The 10,699-nt window shown below is 34.5% G+C and overlaps 1 long non-coding RNA gene across 2 annotated transcripts in view; it reads left to right on the top strand.

Moving 5' to 3' along the window:
* LOC122689661 overlaps positions 1-2,664 on the top strand; it is a 108,513-nt gene extending 105,849 nt beyond the window's left edge. For both annotated transcript variants that reach the window (XR_006339879.1, XR_006339878.1), the window contains exons 5-6: positions 771-813; positions 1,694-2,664. This is a non-coding gene — a long non-coding RNA (uncharacterized LOC122689661). The remainder of the gene's footprint in view (positions 1-770; positions 814-1,693) is intronic.
* Positions 2,665-10,699: the final 8,035 nt, after the last annotated feature.

Raw genomic sequence — 10,699 nt, forward strand, 5'->3', positions numbered from 1 at the left:
AGAAGGGGATGGCTACCCACTCCAGGATTCTTGCCTGGGAAATCCCATGGATAGAGGAGCCTGGCTACAGTCCATGGGGTCGCAAAGAGTTGGACACGAATGAGTGACTAACACTTTCGTTATGGGAGGAAAGCTGGGAACTGACATACTAGTGAGCTGCTCCTTTGAATACTTTGTAACATATCTTCTTTGCAGTTTTCATTGGTGTTTTAGGTGTTTGGTGGAAATAACTATCATCCTATATAGAGGAAGTGATATGATTTTTCCTGCAATTTACTGTACATATATGCATCATTGCTAAATTAAAGTGGTATAAGGCAAGTGAAAATTCTCCAAGGCCACAATGAAATGGTGGATTGCGTTTTTGTTTATTAGTTCATTTGTTTTTCATATATGCATATATATTTTTCCAATTTATGTATGTAAAATTTTGCATTTATTCACACACACATACATTTTACTGCAAAACTGTGCCACATAATCAAGTGTAGATTTTTCTCACAAGCAATCATGCATGCTCTAGAAGGGCAGGGAGTTTCATCTTTTATTTTGTTTGTTGCTGACTCTCTAACACCTGAGAGACTATCTGGCACTTACCTCAATATCACTCAATATATGTTGAGTAAGTAAATAAAACCTAGAGACTGTTAAATTGCATGTGTGGAATTAGTGTCAGTCAGACTGCCAATAAAGAAAATATGCAATTGAAACCTCCTGATACCATTTCCACTTAAGTTTCCAGGACTGATGTCTTTTCTTTCCTTCCACAGAGCCCCACCCTGAAGGCTGCATATCATCTAGCTGCTGGAATGTGTAGGTACCCTCAATGGCTCAGTAGCCAGTGTAGATCCTGTCTTTTGTAATCAGTAGCTACATCTGGCTACTGGGTCTCTGATGGCATCTTCTATCTTCAGTTACTGTGTCCTGAGTGAGATTATTGAGAAGTCCTCAATAATAGAGCTTTACCTTGATTTATACATAAGTATACACACAGAGTTAAGTTCTGGGGTGACTGGTAAGTCTTCCCTTATTAGCTGGAGTGTGGAAACCATCAAGCTTTCATGAATGATAAGGTCTATTGAATCTCAGCACCACGAAGGGGAGGAATCTGGATGGTTTATCCATAGATTGTTTATATATCTTTTTTTCTCTCTCTCCCATGTGCTTCCATCATTTGTTCACTATCTATCAAGCATTTGTTCAGTATCTATCAAGCATTTGTTCACTATCTATCAAGCATTTGGTTATAAATCAGTCTATCTATCTATCATCCATCTACCTACTACCTATCTTACCTGTCCATCTATCTTATCCATCCATCCATCCATTTCACCTCTTGACTTTTAAATGACATTCTCAAAATAACATGGTAATTTTATTTTAAGGAAGTTCCACCTGTAGTAGATACATCCCAGCAGTGCATTTCTGACTTGTGGTTGTCTTTTCCCTTTGTTAGAGAAGAAAAATGCCAGAAATCTTAAATGCAGCAGGCAATTCTATTGAAATCATACGTGGGAAGTCTTACAGGCCCAACATCCAGGTCTAGGGCATGAACCTGGCATACAATGTAGATTTCTGTGTTTGTTGAGCAACAGCTACATTGTCTGCTGGGTTTCAGGCTACCTGGAAACACGTTCTTCATGGCTGTTTTCATCAATGCTTCACCTATACTGTTTTGGAATAACTTTTGCAGGCAGCGTAAACCATTGGGCTTAATCATTGGACAGAGTGCAGTGAAAGGACCCCATGAAAGCTGATCGTTTTAGCAAAACGTGATTTTGTTATGATTTCACCAAGATGGTCACACATCAGCCTGGGAAGCTCAGTGAACCAGGGACCAGGTATAATGCTTCCCTTCTTCTCTCTGCCTCAGCTCTCAAGGATTGGTCACCTGCATGTTATTAGTATTATTATTTGATTTCTATTCCTATTTACTATCAGAAGGCATAGCCTCTATGGGCTTCATCACTCTGCCCTGCTACATCACCATTCCTCCTCATTTTGGCTTCTTGGCCACCTGCAGGAGCCCAGTTTCTTTTTGTTCTTTTTCCACAGCCCCGTAATTTTTTTCATTGACTTTCAATCTCAGAAGAATCTATATCTCTCTGCCCCAACATCCCATCCCATCCCATCATTTGCTCCCTGATGTGAAGTGTAAAGTGGGTTTTTTGTTTTTGTTTGTTTGCCACTATTCACCATCTCTTATGAAACCAGAAGAAGAACAGCTTTTTTATGGAATGAAAAAGAACTTGAAAAGATAAACCACCAGTTTTCAAGAGAAAAAGAAGAAAAGAATGTTGGAAATAGCTTCTGGAAAACTTTTTTCCATTATGTTCTGTTTGTCTGTTCCTGGTAAATAAATTTAAATCTCTCAGTGTTAAAAAAAAAAAAAAAGATCAATCTAAACCATTAAATTCTCAATAATAAAAGAATATAAGTTTTAAAGGAGATATTATAAACCCTTGGTTAGATGAACTGGAGACTTTCAGTAAGAAAATATGAATTTTAAATGAATACAAGTTAACAGATTTAAAGCAGAAAATGAATATAAGGAACATGAAGATATATGTCTGTATGTAATAGTTGATTGTAATGATATAATGTATTTTTTTCACCCTGTGCTGGATCAGTAAAAATAAAATCAATGACTTGAAGCTTTTAAAATACAGTGTATGTTTGTGTATCTTTTAACTTCCAATCCATTGTCTATTTTGTACCTAAGTCATTGGCCTTTGTGCCCTCTAAGAGAAAGTCATTCTACTTGAATTACTTGACAACCTTTAAAGAGTGAGAAAAGTCTCTAGGACACATGATTATGTTTATTAAATTATAATTGTCAAGGAGACAGTTTTCTTTCTCCTCTCTTCACTCTTATACTTGTGATGTTCTGAGTCCCTTTGACTATCCTTAAACAAGACAATGTTGACAGTGGAACCTATTGTGAAGAAGAACTCCCTAGTTACATGGTCAAGTTTTCATTTCCCTCTCAAGTTTGATGGACCAGCGTTGAATTGATCCCCAAAGCAAGAATAAAAGTGCAAATAACCAAGAACTTGTTTTCTCATTTTTTCTCAGCTTTTACTCTGGTACCCAAGAAAGGATGGAATTGGTATGTTGGCTTTTCCTAGAGAAGACATAGCACCCACTGTATGATTATTTTTTAACTTTCCATTTTGAAACAATTTCACACTGTAAGAAAGCCTAAAAAATGTAAAGATAGTGCTGGTGGGAGTTTAAAATGGTGCAGCTGTTTTGGAAAAGTTTCACAGTTCCTCAAAAAACTTAAAACAGTCACCATACATATGACCAAGCATGTCCACTCCTAGGTACATATGCAGAATTGAAGACAGATACTTACACAAATACATGTTGACGGCAGCACTATTCCTATTCATACTAGCCAAAAGATGGGAAAAACCCAAATGCCCATCAACTGACAAATGGATCAACAAAAAGTGGTCTATCCATACAATGGAATATTATTCAGCCATAAAAAGAAATGAAGTAACTGATAGCTGCTACAATATTGAATGAAACTTGAAAACATTACACTAAGTGGAAGAAGCAACCCCCCCCAAAAAAAAAAAACAAACAATATTGCATGAATCCATTGTATGAAATGTCTAGAATAGGCAAGTTTAGAGAGACAGACAGTAGGTGAATGGTTGCCAGGGGCTAGGGGAAGAAGGGCGTGGGGAGTGACTTCTAATGGGTAGAGGGTTTATCTTTGGAGTGATGAAAATGTTCTCAAATTCATGTCCAAGTAATGGTTGCACAACTTTGTAAATATACTGAAGACTACTGAATTGTATACTTTAAAAGGATGAGTTTTATGGTATGTAAATTAAATCTCAAAAATACAGACACTCACATACTCCTTTTCGATTTCCCAGGTGTTAATATCTCATGTAACTACAGTTATAAAAATCAGTAAAATAACATCAATATGATAAAATAATCAAAGACACCTTATTCAGCTTTCATAATTTGTCTCACCATTGTCCTATTTCTGGTTCAAGATCCAATCTAAGATGCCATGTCTCTGGTTGTCCTGTCTCTAGTTTCCTTTAACCCAGGACACTTGCTCAGCCTCCCCTTTGTCTTTCATGGCTTTGCCACTTTTGAAGAGTACAAGCCTGTTATTTTGTAGATGGTCCCTCAATTTGGATTTTTCTGGTCGTTCCTTCTGCTTAAATTTGAGTTCTGTGTTTTGGCAGGAATACTACACAAGTGACATTGTGTCCTTGGTCCACCATATCAGAAGGCACGTTATGTCAATTTGTCCCACTACTGGTGATGTTAACTTTGATAATTTGGTTAAGTTGGTGTCTGATCCTAGCTATTTGTATTCTTTCTTGCTTGCTTTTAAAAAATTTCCTTTTATCACCATCCTGTACTCCCATTTTCCTTCACTCCCCACCCAAGGTTAACTATGTTTAATACACATCGTTTAATTTGTATATATTCTTGAAAAATATATCTTTTTTTGGCATTCTGGTATTTTTAATTTACATGAGTGGTACTATATTATAGCTCATTCTGTTTCTTTTTTAAATTAAGCACTATGTTTTTAAGGTCAGTCCACTTTGCTGTCTAATTTGTTGCTTCTAATTCTGTATAACACTCTATGATATGATGTTGCAACTAACACATATCTGTACCATTTCCAGTAATGGACCCCAAATGGGAACCAATTTCTTGTCACCACAGATAACATTATAATAAACATTCTAATACATGTCTCCTTTTGGATCTGTGTAGGAAATTATTTGGAATATATAGTGAGTGGAGTTGTTCGATCATAATAGATACACAGACAGACACACACGTACATGTACATATAACATACCCCTCAGAATGACCTGATCAGTCTGCTCCCTACATCAATGAATGAGATGTCCTATGCATATCCCTGCCAAAAATTGATTCACTGGAGATATTTTGCCAGGCTGAAAGGTGTAAAGTGATGTTTCAGTTTGCATTTCTTTAGTTACTAATGATTATGAACATCTTTTCATATGCATTTGAGTTTTGGGAGTTTAATATAAATTTCCTGCTCATATCTTTTCCCATTTAAAAAAATTTTTAATTCTGAAGTACAGCATGCCTATGGGAAAATGCACATAAAATAAGTGAACAACTCATTGAACAGATTTGTGTAACCATCACCCAGGTCAAGAAATGGAATATTGCCAGTATCTCAGAAACACTATTCCAATATGTCCATCCCACTCATCATCCCTTCCCCTCCCAAAAGGAAACATATCCTAAAATCTAAAAGTATAGCTTAGTTTTGCTTGCTAATGAGGTTTCTATAAATGGAATTTTAAGCACATAATCTTTTGTGTTTGACTTATTTTTCTCAAAAAGTGTGAGATTTATCCATGCTTTATGTAGATGTAGTTTGTTCATCTTCATTGCTGCATTTTAATCCATGTTAGTAAACGTTTGGATATTTCCAATTGTACATCCAGTAACCTTGCTATGAATGTTCTTTTACTTACAGCCTGATGGCACCTGTACACTCATTCTATTGGAGAATACTTAGGAATAGAAGTGTTAGGTCATGGAGTTTGGATAAGTCAGCTTTAGTAGATAATGCCAGTGTTATGTGGTGATTGTTAGACTTTACATTTCAACCAACCATGTGCAGGAATTTCTATTGCTCCACATACTCATCAACACAGTATTGTAAATCTTAATTTTAACCACTCTGCTAGATATTTAGTGGTATTTATGGTGAATTTAACATTATGATTAATGAGATAGAGCAGATTTTTATATGTTCATTGGCCATTTATACCTCCATTTTGGTAAGGTTCAAGTTCAAATCTTCCCTATATGCAAAACAGAAAAAGAGACACAGATGTACAAATCTTGCGCTCATTTTTATGTTGGGTTGAGTTTCTTGTTGACTTGTAGGAGTTCTTCATATATCCTGGATGTGAGTTTTTTGTTATTTTATTACAAATATATTTTACTCTGGTTTCTCTTTCATTTTTTCAGTGGTTCAAACAAAAATATTTTATGTTATTCAATCTATAAATCTTTTCTTTCATAATAATTGCTGAGTTTTGTGTACCTGGTTAAAATCTTTTCCTTACCACATTGTCTTTTTCTTACTAAGCTATGTAAGTTTTGATATCACTAGAGTTGTTCTTTGATATTGCTTGGGATATTTGGTTTAGGCATTTCACATTTGCATTATACAATTTCAGAATCCATTGTAAATTTTGACAGTTTAGGATTTTAATTGAAATTGTAGTTAGTCAGTTTGGCAAGAAATGATATTTATACTTTACTGAATCTTCTGATACATGAATAATGGAATTTCTCCATTGGTTCGGGTCTTCTTTACTTTCTTAGAGTTTCCAACTATGTGAGCACCATTTGCTGAGAAGACTATTTTATCCCTATTTAATTACATTGTCCACATTTTAGACAATCAATTAACCATGCATGTGTGGGTTTATTTCTATGCTTTCTGTTCTTTTCTATTAAGTATATTTATCTTCATGTCAATACCACTGTGTCTTGAAAGTGGAAGCTTTATTGTAAGACTTGAAATCAGTAGTTTTTGTCCATCAACTTTATTCTTCTTCAAATCTTATTTGGTTATTTTAGATCCTTTGCATTTCCATACAACTTTTAGAATCATCTTTTTTGTTTTCTACAAAACAACCAAGTGGAATTTTGATTGAGATTTCATAAAATCTGTAGATATATTTGGGGAGAATTGTTATCTTAACAATTTGAGGTTTTTTTGATCCATGAACATGGTACAGATATTTCCTTTAGGGCTTTAAAATTTTTTCTCAGCAATGATTCACACTTTGCAAGAGTAGTGATCTTGTCCATATTTTGTTAAATTTATTTCAAATATTTTGTATTTTATCAGTGCTACTGCAACTGGTCTTTTTATAAAAATACCTGTTTTTATAATTTTTATTTATTATTTTTGGCTGCTCTGGGTCCTTGTTGTCTGCACAAGCTTTCCCTAGTTGTGGGGAACAGGTGCTATTTGTTTTGGTCTGCAGTCTTCTCACTGTGGTGGCCTCTCATTATGGAGCACAGACTCTACAGGCTCTTGGCACACAGGCTTCAGTAGTTGCAGCATGTGGGCTCTAGGGCATATGGGCTTCAGTAGTTGTGGCACACAGGCTCAGTAGTTGTGGCTTATGGGCTCGAGAGTGTAGGCTCAGCAGTTGTAGTGCATGAACCTAGTTGCTCCACAGCATGTGGAATCTTGCCGGACCAGGGATCAAACCCATGTCCCGTGCATTGACAGGCAAATTCTTAAACACTGTGCCACCAGGGAAGTCCTGAAATCAGTCTTTTTAATATTGGTTTCCAATTCTACTATCTAAATATATAAAATACAGTTTATTTTTGTATATTTACCTCATTTCCTATGACATTACTAAACTTACACATCTGTCCTAGTCTGTCTGGGCTGCTATAACAATACCATAGACTGTGTGGTTTATAAATAGAATAAATTTATTCCATATATATATATATAGTGTATGTATATTTAAATGTTATTGATATATAGTTGGTTTAATGTTATGTTAATTTCTGCTGTACAGCAAAGTGACTCAGCTATACATATGTAAGAAATTAATTTCTTACTTCTTACAGTTCTAGAGGCTGAGAAATCCAAGATCAAGGCATTGGCAGATTAGATGTCTGATGAAGGTCTGCTTCCTTGTTTGCTGTGTCCTCACATGGTGGAAGGGGATTAGGGAGCTTTCTAGGGTCTCTTTTATAAGTGCACTAATCTCCTTCCTCAAGGCTCTACACACATGACCTGACCACCTCCCAAAGGTCCCACATTCTAATACTATCACATTGGGGATTAAGATTTCAGTATGAATTTTGGTGTTGTGGGTAACACAAACATTCAGTTCAATGCAGTATTCTTGTAGCTTTTTGTAGATAATCTCAGGATTTTTTAAAATAACAAACATGACCATGTTATTAGCACATGATGATAGCTTTGCCTTTATATATATATCTTTATATATATATATATATATATATATATATATATATATATATATCTTTATTTCTTGACCTATTACCCTGGGTAAGACTTACAATGTTGAATACATGTTGTGAGAACAAGCATACTTTTTCTCTTTTTCCCCATGTATTAAGATGATTATATGGCCTATCATTTTTAGTCTGTAAGATGAATTATACTGAATGATTTTTCAAATATTACATCAACTTTGCATTCCTTCTATATGCACAACACATATATTATGCATTGGTCAAAATGCATAATCCTTGTTAGTATTTTGTTGACAATGTCTGCAGATATGTTCATGAGGGATATTGGTCTATAGTTTTATTTTTCTTTTCTGACTTTCACCTCAGGATTATGCTGACCTCATAAAATGAGTTGGGAAGTATTTCTTCTTCTTTTAATTTCTTTAATAGTTTGTATAAGATTAGTAGTATTTCTTTTTTAAATATTTGATAAAATTCATTACTGAAGTAATCTGAGACTGGAGTTTTCTTTATGGGAAGATTTTAAGTTAAGAATTTAATTTCTTTAGTAGATACCAGTCAAGATTTTCTGTGTTCTTGAGTCAGTTTTTATATTTGTATATTCCAAAGAATTTGTATCTTTTCACTTTTTTTCTTGATTTAGTTCCAACATTTTTCTTTCAGTAATTGATAGAATGAGAATACAAAACATTAATGAGGATATAGAAAACTTAGATAACACTATCAACCAACTTAACCTAATTGACGTTTGTAGAATATTCCATTCAACAACATAATACACATTCTTTCCAAATACACATGGAATATTCACCAAGATAGACCATATTCTGGGCCATAAAACATGTTTCCATATATTTTAAAGGGTTGAAAGCATATAGAGTGTGTTTTCTGGTATGACAAAATTACATTCAAAATAAATAAGAGATATTTGGAAAAACACCAAGTATTTGGAAATTAATACTCATCTACGTAATCCAGGTATTAAAAAGGAAATTAGAAAATATTTTGAGGTGAATAAAAATGAAAATATAGTGTATCAAATCTGTGGGAGGACTTCCCTGGTTAAGAATCTGCCTTCCAATGCAGGGGACCTGGGTTCAATCCCTGGTCAAGGAACTAAGATTCCACATGCCATGGGGCAACTAAGCCTGAGTGCCACAAATACTGAGCCTGCATGCTCTAGAGCCCACATGGTACAGCTGGAGAGAAACCTGCACAACACAATGAAAAATCCCATGTGCTGCATTGAAAGATCCCCCATGCTGCAATAAAAGATCATACACACTGCAAAAAAGATCCCATGTGCCACTATTAAGACTGGATGCAGCCAAATAAATATTTAAAAAGTGTGGGATACATTAAAAGCAATGTTGAGTTAGAAATGTATAGTTTTAAATATTTATATTAGAAAAGATGATGGTCCAATGTCAATTTATCTTAAAATTCTACATAAGAAGCTAGAAAAGGAAGAGCAAAGTAAATCCATAAGTAGATGGCTAGAAATAAAAAAAGAACAGAAGGTAATACAATAGAAAATGGACAAACAATGCAAAGAATCAAATTTCAGTGTAATACAATTACACCAAAATCTACCTTTTGAAAAGACCACTAAAATGGAAAAACCTCCAGCTAGACTGATCAAACAAAGACACCACCAGAAAATTACTAAAGCTAATCAATGAACATAGTAAAGTTGCAGTACAATGTTAATGCAGTACAAAATTAACACAGAGAAATCCCTTGCATTTCTATACACTAACAATGAGAAAACAGAAAGAGAAATTAAGGAAATAATTCCATTCTCCATTGCGATGAAAAGAATAAAATACTTAGGAATAAATCTACCTAAAGAAACAAAAGACCTAGATATAGAAAACTATAAAACACAGATGAAAGAAATCAAAGATGACACAAACAGATGGAGAAATATACCATGTTCACGGATTGGAAGAATCGATACTGTGAAAATTAGTATAATACCCAAAGCAATCATAGATTCAATACAATCCCTATCAAGCTACCAATGGTATTTTTCACAGAACTAGGACAAATAATTTCATAATTTGTATGGAAATACAAAAAACCTCGAATAGCAAAAGCAATCTTGAGAAAGAAGAATGGAACTGGAGGAATCAACCTGCCTGACTTCAGACTATACTACAAAGTCACAGTCATCAAGACAGTATGGTACTGGCACAAAGACAGAAATATAGATCAATGGAACAAAATCGAAAGCCCAGAGATAAATCCACAGACCTACAGACACCTTATCTTTGACAAAGGAGGCAAGAATATACAATGGAGAAAAGACAATCTCTTTAACAAGTGGCACTGGCAAAACTGGTCAACCACTTGTAAAAGAATGAAACTAGAATACTTTCTAACACCATACACAAAAATAAACTCAAAATGTCAATGTATGACAAAAACCACTACAATACTGTAATTAGCCTCCAACTAATAAAAATAAATGGAAAAAAATAAACTCAAAATGGATTAAAGATCTAAATGTAAGACCAGAAACTATAAAACTCCTAGAGAAAAACATAGGCAGAACTCTCTCTAACGTCAATCACAGCAGGATCCTCTATGACCCATCTCCCAGAGTAATGGAAATAAAAGCAAAAATAAACAAATGGGACCTAATTAAACTTGAAAGCCTTTGCACAACAAAGGAAACTAT

The sequence above is a fragment of the Cervus elaphus genome, chromosome X (assembly GCF_910594005.1).
Source record: "Cervus elaphus chromosome X, mCerEla1.1, whole genome shotgun sequence".
Lineage (NCBI taxonomy): Eukaryota > Metazoa > Chordata > Mammalia > Artiodactyla > Cervidae > Cervus > Cervus elaphus.